Here is a 21,592-nt window from a genome sequence, read left to right on the forward strand (position 1 = left end):
ATAAATGCTAAATTCTCACACCTATTGTATCATGTGATTCTTCTGACTGCTCTTTTTGAAAGGGAGATAGAAACTACATACCCATTTTACAGGTTACAGAGAGAGGCCTAGGAGAAAAAATGATGCCCAAGGCCTCACAGATAATCAGAGGTAGAATGTGCTATTTGAAACCAGAGTTGTCTGATGCTAAGACTCTTTCCACTGAAGATGTAGTTTCCAAGGATAGAAATTTTACTAGGTGAGTGACTGGTATTTACCTAGACCAGGTCATGCCATATGTATTATTAGGCTATAAAAGAAAGGATATTTTGCCTTTGAGTGTTTCTAAAATAATGATTCTTGTTTTTTCTCTAATTTAATTTGTCCTGTGCACTGAAAGGTAGCCAGTTTAATTCTCGGTCAGGGCATATACCCACGTTTCGAGCTTGATCCCCCACTGGGTGCATGTGGCAGGGAGGGCACATTCGAGTACTCGGCCATGAGCCCAGCAGCTGCTGATTCCCAGCCATCTGATGGGCTTCCTCAGAGGCTAGCTTATCCAGCCCTTACCAGAACTGGAGGGTCCACTTTATCTTAAGCCAGGGCGGTTCACAGGTTCACAGCTCTCAATCTAATGTGTGAAAAGCCAAGAGAAGTGGCAGATTCTCACCACCAGCTCCTCTCCCTCCTCCTCACCCCTCCCATTGTTCCTTGTCATCTGTTATGGAGTTTCAGGCCTTCCTGCATGCACCTATCCTCGAAGACTGCCGGAGTCATGACTTAGGAAGTCTCACTTAGGTGACTTCAAGGCCAGAATTCCCCTGAGCTGCAGCATCCTCTGAGAGGGGCCTTTGTTCCTGTTTCAGTGGTTTCCTGTATAAACCTGGGAGCTCAGAGGAACTCAGGTTCATTCTGGAGGCCTGCTGGAATGATCCTTCTGGTCCAGCTTCTCATTCCAAGTGCAACCCCTCAAAAGCTTGAAACCATAGACGATTCTCTCTTTCTAAAAACAGAACCTCTAGGAGTCAAGACTCAGACTCTGGAGTCAGGATCACATGTTTGAATTCCAACTCTGTTACACTCCTGCTGTGTGACCTTGGACAACTTAGTTAACTTCTCTGTGTCACCGTTTCCAGAGTGGGGTGAGGGAGGCTAAATATAGCATCAACCTCATTGAGTGGTTGTGAGGATTCAGTGAAATAAAATTGCAAGCACGAAGGCCTGCATAGAGGGTGATCCTCTGGCATTTTTTCACTGTTGTGAACATATCTGACCCATTCACTCTTCCCCAGGGACCAGCCCAGAGGAACAGTTAGTTCTCCATTGCTGTGGGTTCTCTGGGTCGCGTGTAACAGCGAGCTCCCCTTTTCCTTGTCACATGTGGGTGGGAATCAGTTGCATATACTGCTCTGTAACATTTCTGATGTAGACAGATGGCAAAAGTGGTAGAGCTGAGCTTCCCTAAGAATTAACAAGAGGACTGCGAGCTCATAGGCTCATCAGGCCAAGGGGAAATGCAAGTGAGTAAAGCAAGCCTGGTAGGAAAAACAATCCAATAGGATGAGAAATGGCAACTTACCCTGGGCATCAGTCAGGAAGATGCTACGGACGTATGGAGACTGGGCAAACAGGGAGTCGCTCACTTCGAGCTGATTGTTGCCATATTATGAGGGCTGCTAGTGCAAAATCAGCCCAGTAGTGCTAGATCTTTGCTTATAAGTAGCTAAAAAGCTAGGTTTGATGTTTTTAAAAAAAGGAAATGCTGTCAATGTCATAACCTAGAATCTGTGAATATGTTTGGTTGCATGGCAAAGGCGAATTGAGGTTTCTATTGTGCTGGCCTTAAAATAGGGAGATCATCCTGGAATATCTGAGTGGCCCCAATATAATCACAAGAGTGCTTATAAATGGAAGAGGGAAGCAGAAGAGTCAGTGGGAGATGTGAATATGGAAGAAAGGCTCAGAGAGATGCAGTGTTGATGGTCTGAAGGAGGCTGCGAGCTAAGGAATGTGGGCGGCCTCTAGCAGCTGGGAAAGGCAGGGAGCAGGATTCTTTCCTAGACCCTTCAGGAAGGAACGCAGCCCTCTCTTTTAGTATAGTGAGGCCTGTGTCAGATTGTCAACCTCCAGAAGTGTGAGGTAATGGGTCTGTGCTGTTCCTCGTCACTAGTTTAGGGTGATTTGTTACGGCAGCAATAGAAGACCAATATATCAAATAACTAAAAAAAGTCAGGCGAGCCAAACCTACCATGTGTTGGCTGTGGAATACCTGCGAGCCACTTCCAATTTAGAATCATCAAATGACACAATTTTTTAAGTTGGAAGGACCCCCATGACCTAATCAGTGGCTGGGAGGTGACCACAATTACATAGGTGTCACTCATGCTAAGGACTCTGATTCGGAGAACAGGACAATGCCGCTGTCCAGGCATTGGCAGAAGGCCAATGCAGGTGAACTAATGTCGGGTAGGTCCCCACCAGCGCGACATTCACATCATAAGCACGTATGCCTCACATAAACACAACTGCACATGGCCAGGAGGAAAGAAAGGTGTAGCAATTTAAGCGGTGGGAGCCGTTTTGCCTACTGCTCTATTCAAGACAAAAACTGATGCCCAGAGTGAGCTCAAGAAAGTGAACTGCAGGTGCTGTCTTCAAAACCCAAACCCCGGGCAAGAAAAACTTCCTTCTAGACACAGGGCATTGTGCTTAGCCCTTTCTCTGTCACGGTGGTTAACTCCCTGGCCACTTCTCAGGCTGATGTTCCTCTTTCTCAAGCGAGGCACATTTTATTTCTTTAGTTTCTGTTTATTTATTTATTCTTTGAGTGCATGTAATCTCTGAGACACCATTCTGTTTCCCTGGAGAGATGTGCCCACAGTGGGAACATGAACAGACATGTCTTCATTCAGCACTGTCTATGGCATGGTTTTCTGAGCCCTGGTCCCTAGATGGCTTTGCACAGAAAGGACGCTTATCGATCGAGACTATGGTCTATTGAGAGTTGAACCCCTGGGAACTAGAACAAGTGACTTATAATTATGGATTGAACAAGTCCTCCAGGATGGCTCTCATGGGTGTCCTTTAGCTGTGGCCTTCCTGTTTGGACCACAGTGCTCCTCTCCACTGTCCCCACCGCTGAAAAATGACTTCAAAAGCCCTACCTGAGGTGTGTCCTCTTCAGTTTGTCATAGCGCCTGCTCCTTCCCATTATGTTACCCCACCCCCTCCACTCATTGATATTCCCTACCAAGCCGCCAAAAGAGTCTGAGTTTGTGACAACTGAGCCTTATCCAAGTCCCACATTCAACTTAATTCACTTATTTCATTCATTCAGCAAATAGTTATTGAGCACCACCTATGCGCCAAGAATGTTCTAGATAATGGGAATTCACCAGTGAACGACAGACAAACTCCCTACTCTTATGGAGCCTCATAATGACGATGGTAATGACAATGATGGTGATAATTAACAAACATTGAGTACTGAATCCCTAGCACCTGCAGCAATGCCCAGCACAAACCAAGGGCTTGCGAAATATTTTTGAATCAATGAATGAATGATATAGAGAAGGAAGGAAAACAGGTGATACTTGAGAACATTGAAGCCCAGAGAGGGGAAGCCATTCTCCTAAAGCCACACAATAGCCTGTGTCAGAGCCTGTATAGGAGCCTCAGCCTATGCTCTCCTTTCCTCCCCACCACCTCATGTAAGTTTCCCCTTTATTCTTGGAGCTCCTTGTGTTCAATCGTCTCCTTTCCCTTGACCCAGCTATGTCTCTATTCTCTTCCCCATTTTCTCCAAAATGAGCTCTTCAGTTTGGCTGAACTTTCCCTTTTTCTGCAGGCCCAGCTCAACTGCAATATCCGGATAGTCATCTGCATCATATGAAAGAAACGGAACAGGAAGCCACGATGCCCAGCCTGGTTTCTGTGTGAGGGCAGTGAGCACAGTGAGATGCAAAGGTGTTGCTTGTGGCTGGGGGGACAGTGAGATAAGATGAGCACCCTGCCCAAAACATACGTATTACTGAGTGACAATGGGGGTCATGCAGTTTGCTCTGGTATCTGCCCAGGGACTACCCTGAAGAACCTCACTGGATCTGCTCTGGAGAGCAGAGAGACTCCCTCCTGCCTCTCCTTCCCGCCTCCCCTCCCTGACCCATTTGGGGGGCATTTCTTCAGCTCGCCTACTGGCCATTCTGTACTCTTACTCCATCCCGTCTCTGGTGTAACAGCAAAATCTCCTCCATATTCTTTATTATAATAGTAAAATTTTTAAACTACAAATTAGAACACTTATTTTATATTAGGCACTTTGCAAATCCGCAATCCTCGCATAGCCTATTTTACAAATCAGGGCATGGGGCTCAAACATTACCCCATGGGTAAGAGGTGGAGTTGGGCTCAATCCTAGGGTCTCCCTGGGTCCGATTCTGGAGCTTGTTTCCTTTTCTCCAGACATAAACACCATTCATTCATTCATTCATCATTCATTCATTCATTCAGCAATTTTTTTAATCAAAGCCATACTATGTGCCAGGCACCATTCTAAGTACTATGTGAACAAGATGAACAAGGCAGACCAGGTCCCACCCTTAGAGAACAGCAGGAGAGAAAACAAGGAACGAGAAGTGCTACACCAAGGCCATTTTCAGCAGGGATAAGTGCTGTGGACACATCGGAACAAGCCAGCACGAGTGAGCTCAGGGGAGAAGGTCTTCTCCAGTGGGTGGCTGGGGCAGGTTACTTCGTGCTGATGGAAGCCAAATACAGCTGGAAGGAAACACTTCCCTGGGAGACTTGGAGTCTGTGGACTTGAGGCCCTCAGGAGGGTGGGGAGGCGCATGGTGACCTTGGGGAAAGTCACAGGGTGGTGTGGGTCTCTTTAACCGGGCCATATACGGGCATCTTAGGTCCTCATCGCCAGCCCTTGTTTATTAAGTAGCAATATACCATCTCCCCTGTTAGTTTATTAAGTAGCAGTTTACCATCCCCCTGTTAGGTTTAATATCAAGCAGATCTTATCCTACCCTTGTCCCTGTTCTGTTCCCTTTTTTCACATTGTGCCTGGTTGGGCCCCTATAGGTTTTCCTATGACACCAAAGGCTGAGGAACCATAAATCACAATCACAGGGCCGGTAGCAGCAGCTAAAACAGCTGCCTAGAGCTCCACCTGGGGGCCCCTCCCCAAGCTGCACCCCTTGCCCCCTCCACTGCTCCCTGAGCAGCTGGTTCCCCACCTCCCATGCCCCCCACCTCTGTCAACAGCTGCACACACACCTCATCTCTCCCCAGGTGAGACCTAATGCCTGGCTTTGAGTTTGGTTGCCTTGTCCGCCCCTGGGCTTAGGGAATGACTCCTCCAGGCTCTTCTCAGGTCTTTTCTGGTCACCTGACGAGGGCTCTAGGGCCCTGCAACCACACTCAGAGTTCCAGACCCCACTTTCCCAGAAAGTGACCGCAGAATCCCTTCACATGGCTCGTGATATAGGCTGAGGACATCATCCTGTCTCTGCTCTGAGAAGGTGGAAAGTCCCCTCCTAACTCTGCTCCCCGTCAGAGCTGAGCATCACCTCCCTGGGAACACGCCTGAGCCTCCAAATGGGGGTGAGGGTCCTTCCCAAGTACATCCTGGGGTGGCACACCCACCCTTCATGTAGCACCAACCAGGAGTGGCCCTGTGACCTCTCAACTCTCCCACTGGAAGATGTCTCATTGAGGGCAGGAGTGACAGGGGTGCCTGGCACAGAGGAATGAGTGACCCTTAAGAAGCCAAACTGGCCCAAGTTCAAGGCTTCTGCCGCCCTGCCGTCTAGACCCTGGGAAACCAGACCATGCGCTCATTTCCATTTCTGTCTGGCAAGCGGGAATCCTTCCAGATTTGGTGACTCTTCAGCTTCCCCTTTGATTTCTCCTAAAAAGCCCTGCTGGGGGGAACCTATGGGCTCAGCCAGGGCTGGAGGCCCAAGGCACGTGTGTCGAGAACACGCTTTTATTGCGGGCAGGGAAACCAGAAGTCCTATGACATAACAGAAACAACATGTGAGGGTTTATGCATCTCTAGGGACTATGCCGAGACTCCTGTTTAGAATGTGGTGGCTCCCTGGCACTGTCTAGGGCCCTGAGCCAGTCAGAAGGCGGGGGTCTGAGGGACAACCAGACAGCGGCTTCATTCACACGCACCACCCAAATCCTTTCAGGTTGTCTGTTAACTTCCTACTTTATTTTGTTTGAACAAAGTTATTATTTTTCTATCTACAGAGGCAAAAAAATATTATGGAAACATTAATAAAATACAAGCAAGAAACAACAATAATAAAAAGTAAACACTTAAACACTTAAAATTTTATTTCCTTTTAAAAAAGTTTTTACACTGTCAAAATGGGATCACACTCTTCATAGAATTCTTTAGAACTTCTTTTTTTTATATATGAAACGTATTGTGAACAGTGTTCCATGTGGTTAGTATCATCCTAAGGCAGCTTTTTTAAATGGCAGTAAGTGTCCTGTGGTATGAAGATACTAGAATTTATGTCAATAATTCCCTATGTTTGGTTACTTGGCTCCAAATTTCACTGCTATAAACAACTTGAGTCCAGATTTCACTGTTATAAACAATTTCACTGTTATGACCATTCTTTGAGCTGAACTGCTGTATATAGACATGATTATTTCTTTAGGATAAATTGCTAGATGCAGACTTGCTAGGTCAAGGATATGAACTTTAATGATTTTGCTACATCTCATCCCACTGTCCTCTATCTACCAAGAGAGCCTCAATCGTGGCTCCTGCCAGCCGGGCACAAGGTGTGTATTGTCATTCTGTGGCATTTCCTCCTGCCAAGGCTGTGTTCATGTAACCTGTTTTCACCAGGATGGTGGATGGCAGGCCATGCAGTTGGCTCCAATGCCTACCTTGGAAAAGCCCCAGAGATACCTCAATGAATCTGGCCTATGCCAGGGATGGCCCATGAGAACATCAGTGTTCATACTTAGAACAATAAAGGATTAAAGAAATGCTATGATGGTCCTATCAAACACAGCATGGAGGTTACTAACTCTGGAGTAGCTAAGACTTGAGTTTGAATCCTGTCCTTGACTTGGGCAAGACCTCGCTGAGCCTGTTTTCTCAGCAGTGAAATGGAATCATAATATTGCATCCTGATGGGGTTTATTGGGAATTAAATGTAATAATCAAGTGTGTAAAACCCATAGCAGGGGTACCAAGAGGGCCTTCACACAGAGTAGCTAGAATTGTTATTAAATAGGCACAATAATTTGAGCCAATAGAACAAGTTGTTTAGTTGAGGTCCTTAAGAGCCTGTTAAACTGCTAAGAATGATTTCTAACATCTATTCTCATGGGAATAGAGACTCATATGGGTTAATTTCCTTAAATATTTACTACATTTTATGTTTTGTAATTCAGTGTTTATTTACATTTCCTGTGAAAGTTTATTTGGCTTAACAGGCCCTGTTTTCACAAAGCTTAGCCTAGCAAGCCTTCCCCTCGGCCACCAGGGCAGAGGCTCCCTGGCTGGGGAGCTTGGGGAAAGTGCGGATGCTTGGATCTGACCAAGTCTCTTAGCTCTCCAGGTGGGTCCTAGGGGCCTGTCCCATCAGCAAATTCCCAGGTAATTCTTCAGCTAGCTGCTCCCTAGACTGCAAACGGGCCTTGGAAATGCCAGAAGGTCACCATACACTGGATATTTGGGGATTTCCTGAAACAATGATGCCAATTTTTTCTTTTATGTTCAAAACACTAACTGAAGCAACATTTCTTCTCTATCCAGAGCGAACGAGGTCTTGGGTCTTTTGACAAGGTTAACGCTTCGCTGTAAACCTTCTGCTATGATGTTATGTTTTTCTTTCCATCCTAGACCAACGTCTCCAGCAGTACAGCAGTTATTCACGGGGTGAGGGGGAGTGTGCTCTTTCCCATTTTGATGTCCTTTGGCCATGGCCTGTCTGCAAAGCCATGTGCTCGTAGCTGGCGGCTTGGCCTGGAAAGGAGGGAGCAATTAATGCATAGTCCTGGGCCGGTTCTTTCCAGTCCTCTGGGAAAGATGACTGCTATTTCATTTCATTTCATTTCATTTCATTTCATTTCATTTCATTTCATTTCATTTCATTTCATTTCATTTTTCATTTCATTTCATTTCATTTTTCATTTCATTTCATTTCATGTAAGAGTTCCTCTTTTCCCCTCTCCTTACAGGTTTCCAAATATCTGCCCAGGCCACAGAATTAATAATTTGGGTACCAGGCACTCTATCAGGAACTTTGTACCAATTATTCAAATTCTCAAAACAAGTTGAAAAGGTCCACGTAAGGGCCGGTTGCCCCTTTTGGCTGGCCTGTGTCACCATCCTCCTTCCCTTGGGGAGCACGCCCCTCAGTGCCATCACAGTGGAAGGAGTGTGGGTTACACTGTAGACCCAAAGCGGTTGACTTCCCCCCACCCTTTCCCTCTGTTGACTCAGCCAATCAGACATTCTGTCCCAGCTTTGAACACGTGATGCAAAGAAAGACGTGGGTCCAGCTGGAGCAGCAGGAGGTACCCAAATCCACCACCTGGCTCCCAGGGGGGAACCTGCTGGGTGGTCCTGCAGTCTGGCCCTCTGAGATCCTGAGGCCACTGCCCACTTTCCAAGCCTGTCCACCTTCCAAGCCTGTTCGCATCTTCATCAATTCTTTGAGCCCCCAGAGCTCTTCAATGCAGGCCATTTGCTGTTTAATGTAGTTTCTGCTGCTTACTACCAAAAGCCTAGTTTGGACTCGAAGGATTATTAACCCGTTTACAAATAAAGAAGGTGAGGTCTGGGTTAGAGTTCTTGAGCAAAAAGCTCCCCTCTTAGAGAATTCATGTATCAGGAAATACCTGTCCAGGCTGGGCGAAGCTGGATCTGGAGCTCTGGTATCTAAAAACAGTATATAATCTTTGGTTTAGTTTTCTCTCTGAGGCCTGCACACCAGAATTTCCTGAGTTGTGAATTTAATGCAGCCAAATTCAGGCCCACACAGAATGGCAGCTCGGCGTTGTGCAAATTCACCAGGTGTGGCGAAACTCTGAGTAAGAGCACAGATGAATGCACACTTTTTAAAACTGTAAGCATTGTGTGTGTGCACACACACGTATGGCCCTGTGTCAGAAAAGTAGGATTAGCCCATTTAACATGTGAATCCAGGTGATACCGCTCAGAAACAGGAAAAGGCTTTTTGAAGTGAAAAAATTAATTCAATTAAAATAAAATAGTAAATAAATAGAAGTAACTGTGGTTGATGTTAAAAAAGACAAAAGCATGATGGTCTGAAATGCGAGACTCCAGCACAGTGGGAAGGACCTCTGGGGAGTCTCAGGCCACAGTCTAGTCCTAGATGCGTCAGCCCAAGGGGCCGAATCTTCTGGGTCTCACCTCTCTGGTTGAGATGGCTGATCTCTAAGCTTCCGCTTGCTCTTGGCCATCTGTCCTTTATCTACAAGTCTCAGCAAGATCAAGCCTGGGTGCGAGAGATAGGCTTCCCTGGTCCAGTGACTAATGAACAAGTGGTAGAGGCTAGTTGAGGTTTTTCTGATTATATAAAGGGAAGCTCTGGGGAGCCCATGAGTTAGAAAATCGAAAGTCTGGCTGGTGGTAAGCCATGGGCATGGGCAAAAGTGTGTTTGCAGGCAAAGCGTGTCCTAAAGTAGGTGAGGTTAACTCCCCACTCTTTACACGTGGGCTGAGCAAAGGGATTTCCTTTCAGTGAGTACACGTGGAAAGAGAAAAAGAGAGAGACCTGTACAGAGGGGAAACCTGATGAGAACCACCCCAGCCAGGCGCTAGAGACCAACATCCACAGTCAGCAGTGACAGTGTCCCTCCATGTGATGCGATCTGAATGGCATTTTACCTCTGTTGTCTTTCTTCCAAAATCTTATAGCCCCTGTCTAATCTCAAGAAATCATCATGTCTACAATAGATAAGACCTGGGCACAGCCCTGACTGTCTACAGATGGATGGATAAAGAAGATGTGGAATATATATCCAATGGAATATTACTCAGCCATAAAAAAGCAGGGGGTGCTGTCATTTGTGACAACATGGATGGACCTCGAGGGCATTATGCTAAATGGAATAAGTCAGACAGAGAAAGACAAATACCGTGTGTTCTCACTTATATGTAGAATCTAAAAATACCCTACTTACAGAAAGAGACTAGAATGGCAGTTCCAGAGGTGGGTGGGGTGGGGGACAATGAAATGATGAAGGTGGTCAAAAGGTAAAAACTTCCATTTATAAGGTGAATAAGTTCTGGGGAATCTAATGTACACCATGGTGATTATAGTTAACAATACTGTATTGTGCACTTGAAAGTTGCTAGTAGAGTAGATCTTAAATGTTCTCACCGTTAAAACAATGATAATTATTTGAGGTGATGTAGGTGTTACCTAACACTACAACAGTGATTGTTTCACAGTATGTAAGTGAATCAAACATCACACCGTACACCTTGAACTTACACAGTACGCTCTGTCCATCATACCTCAATAAAGCTGGAAAAATTAATTAATTTTTTTAAAAAGAAAATTATCAGACAAATCTCAATTGAGGGACATCCTACAACGTGCCTGATCATTACTCCTCACACGCTCAAGGCCATCAAAACCAAGGAAAGTCTAAGGAACTGTCACAGCCAAAGCGCTCACTGTAAAATGCCTCCCACTTTGTTGTGTGTGAACTAATTCATAATTAAAAAAATTAATTCGTAGGCATTCTGTTTAAACTGCAGGGGGGGGAGATCCTGAGATGCTTCAAGCAGCTAGCAAGCAAAGGAAGGTAAATTAAAACGATGTGTGTTGTATTAACAAAGACATGCAAGTGGCCTCCTAGGCTGTCCTCACGTGGTAAGCTGTGTATTACTCCATATAAAACAATGTAAAAGGATAACAACTTCACGATCAATGTCGGTTTCCCCCTTGAGATTTTAAGTTTCTTAATCACAGTTTCTCCTGAATGCCCCACAGTGGGAGAGATGTCAGATATTTACATTTTCCCACAGATGACCTTTCTCCCACGGCAGTGAAAGACGCAGCCGAGGTCATCAGCAGAACTCCCCCACCTCCTGTCCTCCCGCCCACAAGCTTATTTATACCCCCCCCCAGCCCTTCCTCCCAGACTCCCGGCGACCTGGGGCTGGCTCCTCCCGATGCCCCCCCCCTCATTCCTCCAGCACATTGGTATTTTCCCAGCAGTCCCTCCCTTCCTTCCCCATCCTCTGGCCTCCACGGACACCTCCTCACAGCCCCCAAGGCATGTGGGTTTCAACTTTCAGCCAGGAGCCGTGTCCTCCAAAGGCAAGCCCGGCGGCCCCCGGGCCCTCTCTCTGCCTCTGCTCCCCCCGGGCCGGGGTTCTTGGGGGGCAATCCCCACGCGCCCCCTGTGCCCCCATTCATTCCTCGGCGCCCAGCTGCGCATGGAGCCCCCCAACCAGCTCACGGCGATTTCCCCGAGGTGCCCAAGCGCCAAGTGCCCGTCGGCCGTTCTCCCCTCCTCTGGCTCCCAGGCCCCCCTGCTCCCCCCAGCTGACCCTTGTAGTTCCCTGGCCGGTTCCCCTTTCTCTGGCGCCCGGCGAGTCTCAGAGCCCTGTCCCGGCCTTATCGAGCCCTAGCACCCGCTTCCTGCACGGTCCAGCTCTGAAGGCCCATGGCTCTGAGGGCGCCCAGACCTGCACTTCCCCACGTAATACTGACAGCTGACATGCAACTTGTTTGGAGGACCTACTAAGCGTTAGGCACCGTTTAAGCACTTTATATGCACCGTCTCATCTGATCTCTACAGCAACCCTAGAAAGGGCACTATTATTACCATCCCATTTTACTGAGCACAGAGAGATCAAACAACATGCCCAAGTTCACACAGCTTGAGGCCGAGGTTCAAACCCTGACCCTGCTCTAATCACCACACTATGCTCCTCTCAGAACATCTCCACCTGGAGGTTCTTCATGCGCCTCGAACTCAACATGTCCCAAATGACACTTAAATGATCTCTTCCCTCCAGTTTTCCCCTATGGTACCAGAAGAGGATCCAGGCTTGGTGGAGCCTGAAGCTTCTATAATTAGGGAGAAAGGGGCTCTTTAATAAAAATAAGAGTGAATACAAAATCAGGGTTAGGGTCATAAAAGTGGCCCATAAAAGTGATGGGTCCTGAGACATAAACTTCATTAGCTTCATGGTGTACCCCGCCCCTTCCCCCACCCTATAATAGTGTATTTCAGTGACTAGTATCTAGTAACTCTAGCTAAAGACCTGGGAGCCTTCCTCTCCTTCCATTCCCTCCTTCCTTTTCCCGTCCGCAGGGAATCAAGGATGCCTTCTGGCATCTCTTCCTCAAATCTCTGGAATGTCTCCTATCAACCGTCTTCACGTGGCTCAGACCCTCAGCATCTCTCATTTGAAGCTCTGCCATAGTCTCCCCCTTCCTGCTTCAGCCTAGACTTTCCCCAACACATTTCTGTGTTGCAGCAGATGACTATCAGAAACACGACTCGTCAACCCTTCTCTGACTTCCCATTGGCCTCCCGCTGAGGTCTAAATTCCTTAGCCTAGCATCACCCAACTCCCGTCAACCTTGCCAGGCTGACTTCTCACCATGCTTTCCTTTGTTTCTTTCCTCAACAAATAATTCTTGAGTACTGTTATTGAGTGCCAATAATAGAGTAACTAGATGTAAAACACTGGAGCTATATAGCAGCAAACAAAACAAGAATTTTCATACCCCATGTCCCATCACACCAAACAGCTTGCAGTTTCCAGGCTATGTAAGACTGTGTTCAGCCTCTTTGCCTTTTCCTGGGCTCCAGGAAAGGTTTTTAAATTCATTGATCACCTGAATAATCGCCATTTATCCTTCATGGCTCAAAGTGTCACCTCCTTGCAGAACATTTCCATATTCTATCCATCAGTGAAAATGGATCCCTTCTCCTTCCTACCCAAGATGGGCTTCTTTCTTCTCCCAGGACATACGCTCTACCTGGTCACATCTACCTGACTATAGAAGGTCTCCCTTACTTCACAGTGAACTCTTTGAACAAAGAGACAGCTTTTTATTCATCTCTACATCTCCACTTGGACCTGGTACATAGTAGGCACCTCTATCCATCTGTGCATCCATCCATCATCCACCCATCCACCCATCCACCCATCCATCCATCCATTTGCACATCCATCCACGCACCCATCCACTCCTCCATCCAGTGAATATTTCTGGATGTCCTCAGTGTGCCAGCCACTTTCCCAGGCTCTGTGGAGACAGAGAAGATCAAGACAGGTGAGAGCTCTGTTCTCACTAATGCTATATTCTAGTGGGGGGCATAGGAAATGGAAATAAACGAAGCAAATAGGCAAGATCGGTGTCCTGTAAAGTAAATTAACCAGAGTGATGTCACGGAAGGTGCCATTTTAGAAGGAATGGTCAGGTCACCTTACCAGAAGGTGGCATCAGTGATGAGACCCAAATGGTAAGAAAGGAACAGCCAAAGAAAGAGGGGCGGAGACTCCTGGCGTGGGAATGGGCTTTGTGTATTTAAGAAACAGAAAAGATCAGAGTAAGCTGGGGGTGGGGGATGGAGGTGAGGTGAGAGGCCCACAGGGATGAGAGTATGCGCCTCCTGTAGGCCGTGGAAAGAAGTCTAGAGATTCAAAGTGAATTACAGGCATAAGTAATTGACTAGTGAATGAAGGGGTGAGCAAATACAGAAACCCAATGTGTGTGCATTGATGTGAATTTAGTTTGTCTGTGGCACATCTGCACTGAGCCCTCAGCACCACCTTTACCTGGGCCTCTCCTCTGACCGCCTGGTGTCAGGTAAGACAGTTCCTATTCTGATCTTCCTGCGCATTGTTATTGGACAAACCGAGGCGACCACCTTGGCCCCAGTCCCTGTCTCAGAATCAGGGCGAAGGGACAGACAGCCGCCTCGCCTGGAAACAGCCCAGGGCTAGCCCTTACCTCCTGGGCCGGGACTGACTCCCAATCCCTCAGGGATCCTGGGTGAAGAGTGAAGCCGTAGACAAGGGCTGAGGGTGAGAGCCAGAGAGCGGGGACAGTGTGAGGACCTGGAAAATGCAGAAGCTTGGCAATAGACCAGATTTTGAATCCTTTCTCTAGCATTCATCGCTACATGTATGAAGGGCCACTTCAGCTCTCAGCCTCAGTTTCCCCAGCACGACATGTGGATAGTTTGGGGAGAGAATAAATAAGACAGTTTGGTGACATCATAGGTTTCTGCAAACCTTGTTTGCATTCCCTTCTCGCATTAAACAAGTAATGGCCTGGTCGCCTAAGAGTTGAGTTGTACTATGAGAAAGCAGCCTGTTCTCAACTCAGGGCCAAGATCATGTGGTGAGTGTCGGTTCCCCATTTTGTTATATCCAAGTTGATATTTCCTGTTGTGACAATAGCAAACAACCAAAAAAAAAGCAAAACAAAAATTGAAACTGATTCACTTCTTGTTTCCTCAAGATCCAGTGACAATCCCAATTGTAACTCCCAACAAAACTGCATCTGAAAACCAGAGGCCCAGGGCAGAGGCATGTGGCCTCTCCAAGGCTGTCGAAAGCCAGGAGGGGAGAGCTGCAGACTGGGGTGCAGGCCCCTTGTCCGTGCCCCACAAAATACTCTTTCCTTTCTAGACTTCCAGTGGGAGCAGGTAACTCGGTTTCATGTGGCTGCATTGCTTTTGGTTGTCATATTTCTTTTTCTTTCCCCTTTAGAGAATGTCCTAACAGACTTTTGCCCACACAGGACCATCGGGAAGGGGCATTGATGGTTTGGGAGTGGATGTTCTGAAAGCTCTGGTCCTGGGAGAACTCAGCTCAGAAAGTTGCCGTGTTTTACTAGGAAGCCAGCTGTGAAACACACACACAGGCGCGCGCGTGCACACATGTGCACACTTGCACACACACATCCCCTGGCCCCAGTTCCAGACTCCACCCCCACCCCCACCCCAGGAAGTTGATTTCTCACCCAGCAGGGCCCAGGGTGAGTCACAAGAAAGTCTTTCATTTTGGGGATAGGACCTCTCTCTCGCTCTTGGAAACTAAAAGGGGTGCAGAGAAGGGGATGTGGGCCCAGCCTCGAGGGAAATTCCCATGTCTGCACCATGGCTGCCGAAGGGCACAGTCAGCAATCTGCGGGGCGAGGGCACCCTTGTTCCTGTGAAGTTCTGTGTTCCCGGGTGGGGGTTGGTGCTCTGTGGCATGGGGGGGAGTGTGGGAAAGGGGGGCTAATATGAATGGTGTGGGCTCCTCAGAGCAGTCTATCCAGGATTGCCCAGTGGGTGGGGAGGAAAGTGTGTGTGTGTGTGTGTGTTCACACTTACGTGCAGAGGGAAGGGGTGGGAAGGGAAGCTGGTTATGGCACTTGCAAATTTTCCTCCGGCGCTGCTGATTTGGGGAGAAAATCAAGGAGAACTCCGTGGCACAGCCCCAGCCCTGCTTGCCAGCCCCTCTGTCTAGTCCTCTGGGTGCATGTCCTTGGGGACATGGTGAGGCCTGTCGCTCCCACAGTGTTGTCCTTTTTCCTCCAATCGGCTCAGACTAAGCAAAGAAGTGGGAAGAGGCTCTTGTCCGTGGAGCATCATGGTAGCAGGGGGAGGTGCCTGCTGGGCACAGGACTCCCCGGAATCCACGAGGGGTGTCCCCAAGGCTCCTCAGAGGATGGGGAGGAGGAGTCTCCAGGAAGGCTGGATCCAGGCGTCTTCCATTCTCTCTCCTTTCTCAGCTGGAAATACTGTCCTGTCCTTGCGATCCACCTGCAGCCTGCCCGCCACCCTTGAAAGGACAGGGAGGAGAGGGACAAACCGAGCGAAGCCAATGGGCTCTGAAGGCAGCCACGGCTCCGACTGTGAGCGCTGCCATGGGGGTCAGCTCCGACTGTGGCCCTTCCATCCCGGGCCATATGGAAGCCACCACAGGGCCGTGCTGATGACCAGAGGGGCCTGTCCAGCACCCCCAGGGGCCCAGCACCTATCTCAGGACACAGAGGGCTTCTGCCGGTCACTGACACCCAAGGTGGGCAGGTGGACAGGTATCAATCCCAACCAACAGGACAGCACAAAACGACACTGGGCACCAAGCCGGGAGAATCCCAGGTGACCAGGAAACAAGACATTCCGCTGACCCCGGGGTGAGGCAGACGCCCGCCTACCCCTGACTTTTAGGAGAAGACGGCATGTGACAAGCAGACACTCGTAGAGAGGTCCTATCAGAAAACGACCCAATTACAGAATGCCTCCTGGGGTGAGCACACGTCAGGGCCACTGACTCCAGAGTCCCGGTCACTGGCTTCCCACTCTACCCGCCGGGCTGAGATGTCTCAGAAAGTTCCCCGCTCCCAAGGCTTGGCGCTGACCAGGGTTTCTACTCGTATCACCTGAAGCCCAGGAACCTGAGGCCCTTCTCCGGGGCCCTCAGCTGCACTGAGATCGTGCTGTGTTTCCCCGGTAGGGGGCAGAGCAGCATCACTCTCTGCCCTCCCCTTCCTGCCTCCAGGTCCACGGCTGGAGAAAAGCTCCTCAGCCATAATGGCTTTTCCCCGGAGGCGAAGCTGAAAGCCCCATTAGCTTCTGAGCCCTGGGCGGCCCAGGTGCCGGCAAGATCCTGCTGTTACTACTTCGAGAACCTGCGCTGCGGGTTGTGCCAGGAGATGCAGGCAATGTGCTCGGGCCGGAGCCCCCTTCGCCCAGGGTTCCCCCATCCCTTACACGGTGAGGCTGGGGAAAGGGTCCGAGCTCCTCCTACACCCGTAAGCAACACCACCGATTCCTGCTGAGATTACTGCAACAACCCTTCCTCTTATAGCCAAGCTGGTCCGGGTGCTGTTCATGGGGTGGACCCCGAAACCGAAACGAACAAGCATTCAGTGATGGTGTTGGCGTCCTTGGAGACCTGCTGTTTCTCTGGAACTCTGCAGATGCCCCGGTGCACTTGGCACATGGAGCTAAATCAGCAGAACAGCAGGTCTGCACCCGGAGGCCAGGTCAGTTCCGTCCACAGGATGTGGTTCTCCAGTTCCTGGGGCTCAGGGAGCTCTGGGACCTCTCTCCCTGCCCTTGCTGCACTGGTGTTAACTATGGAGGAAACTGCCCACTCCCAGTATTGCTATTGAGTTTCCTGCAGCCTCAGTTTATCTGTCAGTAAAATGGAAAACCGGTACGAGAGAGAGGCCTGACTCTCTCGGGCCCTCTGCAGCCCCCTCCCTGCCCATCGCCCTCCCCCTGCCCTCTGCTAGCTCCTTCCCTCTCCCTCCCACTCTCCCTGTCCTCTGGCCCCTGTCATTTCTCCTCGCTCCAGGCGGGAAGGTGAGGGTGCACGATTTTCTGGTTAAAAAGTTTTGCTTCGCAGAAACACAGCCAATTTATGATCCCGCCCTTTCCAGCTGGGGATGATGTTTATTTACATTCAGGGACACGCGGAGAGAGGCTTAGCTGTGAGCTTCTGAGGCCGGGGAATTACAGTGGTACATGCAAGGGCTGCCCTCGCAGAGGTGCTGGGCTGGTGCTGGGCCCAGGCAGCGTGCAGCTCTGAACAAAGGGGCTCCGCGGGGGGAGTGGAGGAAAGGAGGGGGTCTCAGGTGTCTCCTGACTTCTGGGATTAACCTACTCAGGTGTTCCCAAGCCAAGAAACAGAGACGGAAGCACAGAGGGAAAGAGGGAGGCAGAACAAGACACAGAGAGACAGAGACAGAGAGACAAGAGAGACTAGTGAGGAGGGAGACCAAAAATCTTAACAATAAAGGGAAAGGAAGAAGTGGGACAGTTCTTAAATTTTGAAAAATCACAAATAAGATTCTTCTAATTCCTTGTCTCTAAAGTGGAGACAGAGGTGATGCTATGTGTCCTCCTGCCCAGAGAATTCTATTGTGAGGATCCAGGGAAGGGAGGCGGTATTATCAGTCCAGAGAGAAGCCACAGTTCAAGGGACGAGCAGAATTTTCTTGCTCTCTCCCAGCCCCAGCAGGAGATGCACCTTGACTTGTGGAGAGAAGACAAGGCCAGGCAAGGCCCAGGCAAGGCTGTGTTGCATCCAGACTTGGGGGGGGGGGGGGAGAAGAGGGACCAGACAACCTGGAATTTTCTCAGATCTGGGACATTGGGAAAGCAGTCACATTTCAGGACAAAATGCATAGGTTGAGGGCTTAGACTGTTGGAGCTTTAAGCCCCTTTTCTGTCATTTACTGTGTGACCTTGGGCAAGCCAGTGTCTCTCTGAGTCTTCACTTCCCCATCTATTAAATGGGAATAAAACCAGGATGGATATTATAAAATAGGACTTAGAAAGCCCCCTGTCCAAGCCTCCAGCATGTGGCAAACACTTACCCACACTGTTGCTGCTGCTCCTTCGTAGAAGAGCCCAGGGCTGTGCTCTCCCGGAGTTGGGTCCCCACCTGACTTGGGCCTCACCTGCTGCTTCTGTTCACAACCACATGTGAGTGCCACTGGCAGGGTGCAAAGAGCAGTGTTTGAAAAATGATGGCTCTGTGCTGCTCATGGATTTTCTATTTAAATTTACTGATTCCCTAATTATAATCTCAGCAAGCAAGAAATGACTGAGGACCAGCAGGGGTTTTCAAGGAGCAATTAGTTGGCAATTTTCTTTTTTCCAATGGAAGCAAAGGGGGGGTGGAGGAGTTGGACACAGGAAGGAGCTCAGATTTCTGACTCCATGCCTTTATGTGAGCTAATGTTCCATGCCCCAAAGGGTTGGGTGGCTGCCTCAGAGCTGACTCAGCACTTCCCTGGGTGGATATGCCACAGTGGAGGGGTGGTGGGGGTGGGGAACTGGCAGTGGGTGGGTGGGGGACTTACCCATAGACTGATGACTCTTTGGCATTTCCCCCTTTCTTGAAAAGCCAAAATGACCTGCTCTCCCCTTCCCTCCTGGTTAACAGATAACCCTGGGGAACATAATTAGTTGGAAGAGCTTTTTTTATTTCCACAAATTTCCCAAAGTAGAAAGAGCACTTGCACAGAATTACCCAGGGTGCTTGTCAAAGGTTCATGTGCCAAAGCCTCACCCCAGACCTACGGAATCAGCGTCTGCTGCTGGGCGTGGGCACTGGCATCTGCGGGCTAGGAGCCTGGAAGATTCCGGGGGACCGAAGGCTGAGGGCCCCTGGGGTGGGCTGTAAACGCCTCGAGCCCATCCTGTTTCCTCGTGGCAGCAAGATGCAAGGCTGGCTCCAGGCTCCACACTCAGGGATTGGTCATCGCCTCCTTGGCCAGCTCAGTTGATTCTCGCTGGGGTGCCAGTGGGCATAGGCTTCCAAGGTGCGTGTCAGAAGCAGAAAAGGATTCCTGGAGACCTGCCTAGTCCTCTGCAGAAAACGACCCAAGATAGCACCGTGTTGTTTGCAGAGGGGCTCTGAGCAAGCAGTTTCTGAGCTTTACGTGCAGAGCTGTGGAGTCAAACTGGGCTTAAAAAACCTGCCTCTCCCACCGTTCGCTGCAAAACAGCGCTGGACGCGCTGGACGCGCTGCAGCGCTTCTGTGCCTCAGTGTCCTCAGCTGTAAAAGCAAGACGGTCACGGAGCCGTCCTCCTGCGAGGACAACCTGAGAGTATGTGTAAACGTGTGCACGGACATGCACACGTCCTCGTGCGAGCACGTGCACGCGCGCGCAAACGTGCGCACGTGCGCCGTGCGGAGGCCCGCGGAGCGGGGGTGGCTGCTGGGCAGCTGCAGGTGCTGCAGGTGCTGCAGGTGCTGCAGGTGCTGCAGGTACCGGTGCACCAGGCGCAGTGCCGACCCCCAGCTTCACCGCCGCCCTGCCTGGTGAGTGCGCTTTCGTCCCGGGTCCCAGAGGAGGGAGCTGACTCAGATGAAGCACCTGGCACAAGGTGAAAGAGGCAGTGAGGTCGGAGCCACTGGTTTATTCATAAAATATTGACTGCGCTCTGCAGGCCAGGCGCTATTCTAGGCACCGGGGACTTTGTGGTCCACAGGACAGACGAGGTTCCTGGGCTCCTGGCAATCACGTCTCGTCAGGGGAGATTTGGAAACCAAATCGTCTGCCTCCGGTGCCTACAGGTCTGACCGCCACTGTCCTGCCTCCTTGATAGGTGGTGGGTCTCATTGTCAAGGCCGCAGCCGGGCCTCTCCCATCTCCTGTCCCTGTGTCTGGGTTCCTGGGGCTGTGTAGTTGGTGGGTCCTGCTGAGACTGTTCTCTGATGGGGGAGCAGGTTGAGGGGTACAGGAAGCCACCGCATAGTATTTTCTGAGCCACTTATGATTAGCAAACCATTGCAAACAGCTTCCTGAGCTCTGCTGAGTCAGCAGAGGTCCCAACAGCAGTGGGGAGCAGACCCTGGCTGGTGTCACTCTAAACCAGTCCAATGACCTCTCAAGGCTGTAGTCTCCTTTTCTGAAAATTGAAACAAAATGCTGAGGTTAAAAGGCACAAAAGATGGGAAGCGCTTTGGAAAGTGTAGTGTGCATGCTGGTGTAGTACTTTGATTAGGTTTAAAACCCAGAAGTCAGCAGAGATACCTTACATTTTAAGACATTTTGCAAGAATGTCCCCCACCAAGCAGTGGTCCCTGCCTCCCTCAATCTCTTTGCTGTAAGTAGATGTTGGGGGGAGGGGTAGAGGCAGGCTAGCGTCTTGCCCTGTCACGGGACCCTCTGAGCACCTGCTTGCACTAAATTAGGCTTGTTTAGGGGCTTGCTTGGTTTCCTATGTGTCCTGGTCCTATTCTCATCAAATCCATTTGAATTTGTGATTCCATCCCTTCTTTTAATTTCCTCTTTTATTTTTAAATCTGACAAGTCTCTTGTGTGTAGCCAACCTCATGGGAGGTTAGAGGGGACCGGATTTTACTTCCTAGCCACACAGACAACCTAAGTGAATATTAGACATGCATCTTCCTAAGTCCTTAGGCTCTTTCTGATACCCTGAGGCCAGCCTCCCTCTCCCCCTTCCTAAGCCCTCTTCAGTAGTCTCCAATCCCAAATTTCTGCTTATTCCTACAACACAGAGGTTTAGATGTTTCTATGTCTTCTGTCAACCACAGCCATCAAGGTGACATTCAGGACCCATACCTCACTAAGACAATCCCTTTCCTAAAGGGTTTAGGTGTCAGCTGATGGCATAATAGCTTCCTTCTCCCCACTACGTTTTTATTTATCTCTGCGCCCCCCCTTCATACGGGATGCTGCCGTAGGGGGTGATGTTGAAGGCAGCGGCAAGGGTCCACGCCTCTCAGGGTTCTCCACACAGTGATTTTTGAGGTGTCTTAGCTCCCCAACCGGGAGTCAGGGAATCAAACTCAAGCATTTTCCCATCTACGTGGCAGGTCCTAATGAAGGTTGTCCTGGGATGACTTAGTTCATTGACACTTTGGAGGACTCAGGATGTATACCCTTTCTAACCTAAGCTGAAGCCATAGAAGCAAGGGGACTCTGGAAACCCCTCCAGGCCCATTGTGTCTGGTCCTTTGTTCCCCTGCTCTGGAACCTCTGAAGCCCAAGGACATCCAGCTCTCAGACTCTTCGCCAGAGACAGAGACCAGAGATATGAATGGAGCTTATGGGTCAGGGGGTGAGACTCACAGTAATGCCAGGCTCTAGG

The sequence above is a fragment of the Miniopterus natalensis genome, chromosome 4, assembly GCF_054644295.1.
Source record: "Miniopterus natalensis isolate mMinNat1 chromosome 4, mMinNat1.hap1, whole genome shotgun sequence".
NCBI classification, from domain to species: Eukaryota; Metazoa; Chordata; class Mammalia; order Chiroptera; family Miniopteridae; genus Miniopterus; species Miniopterus natalensis.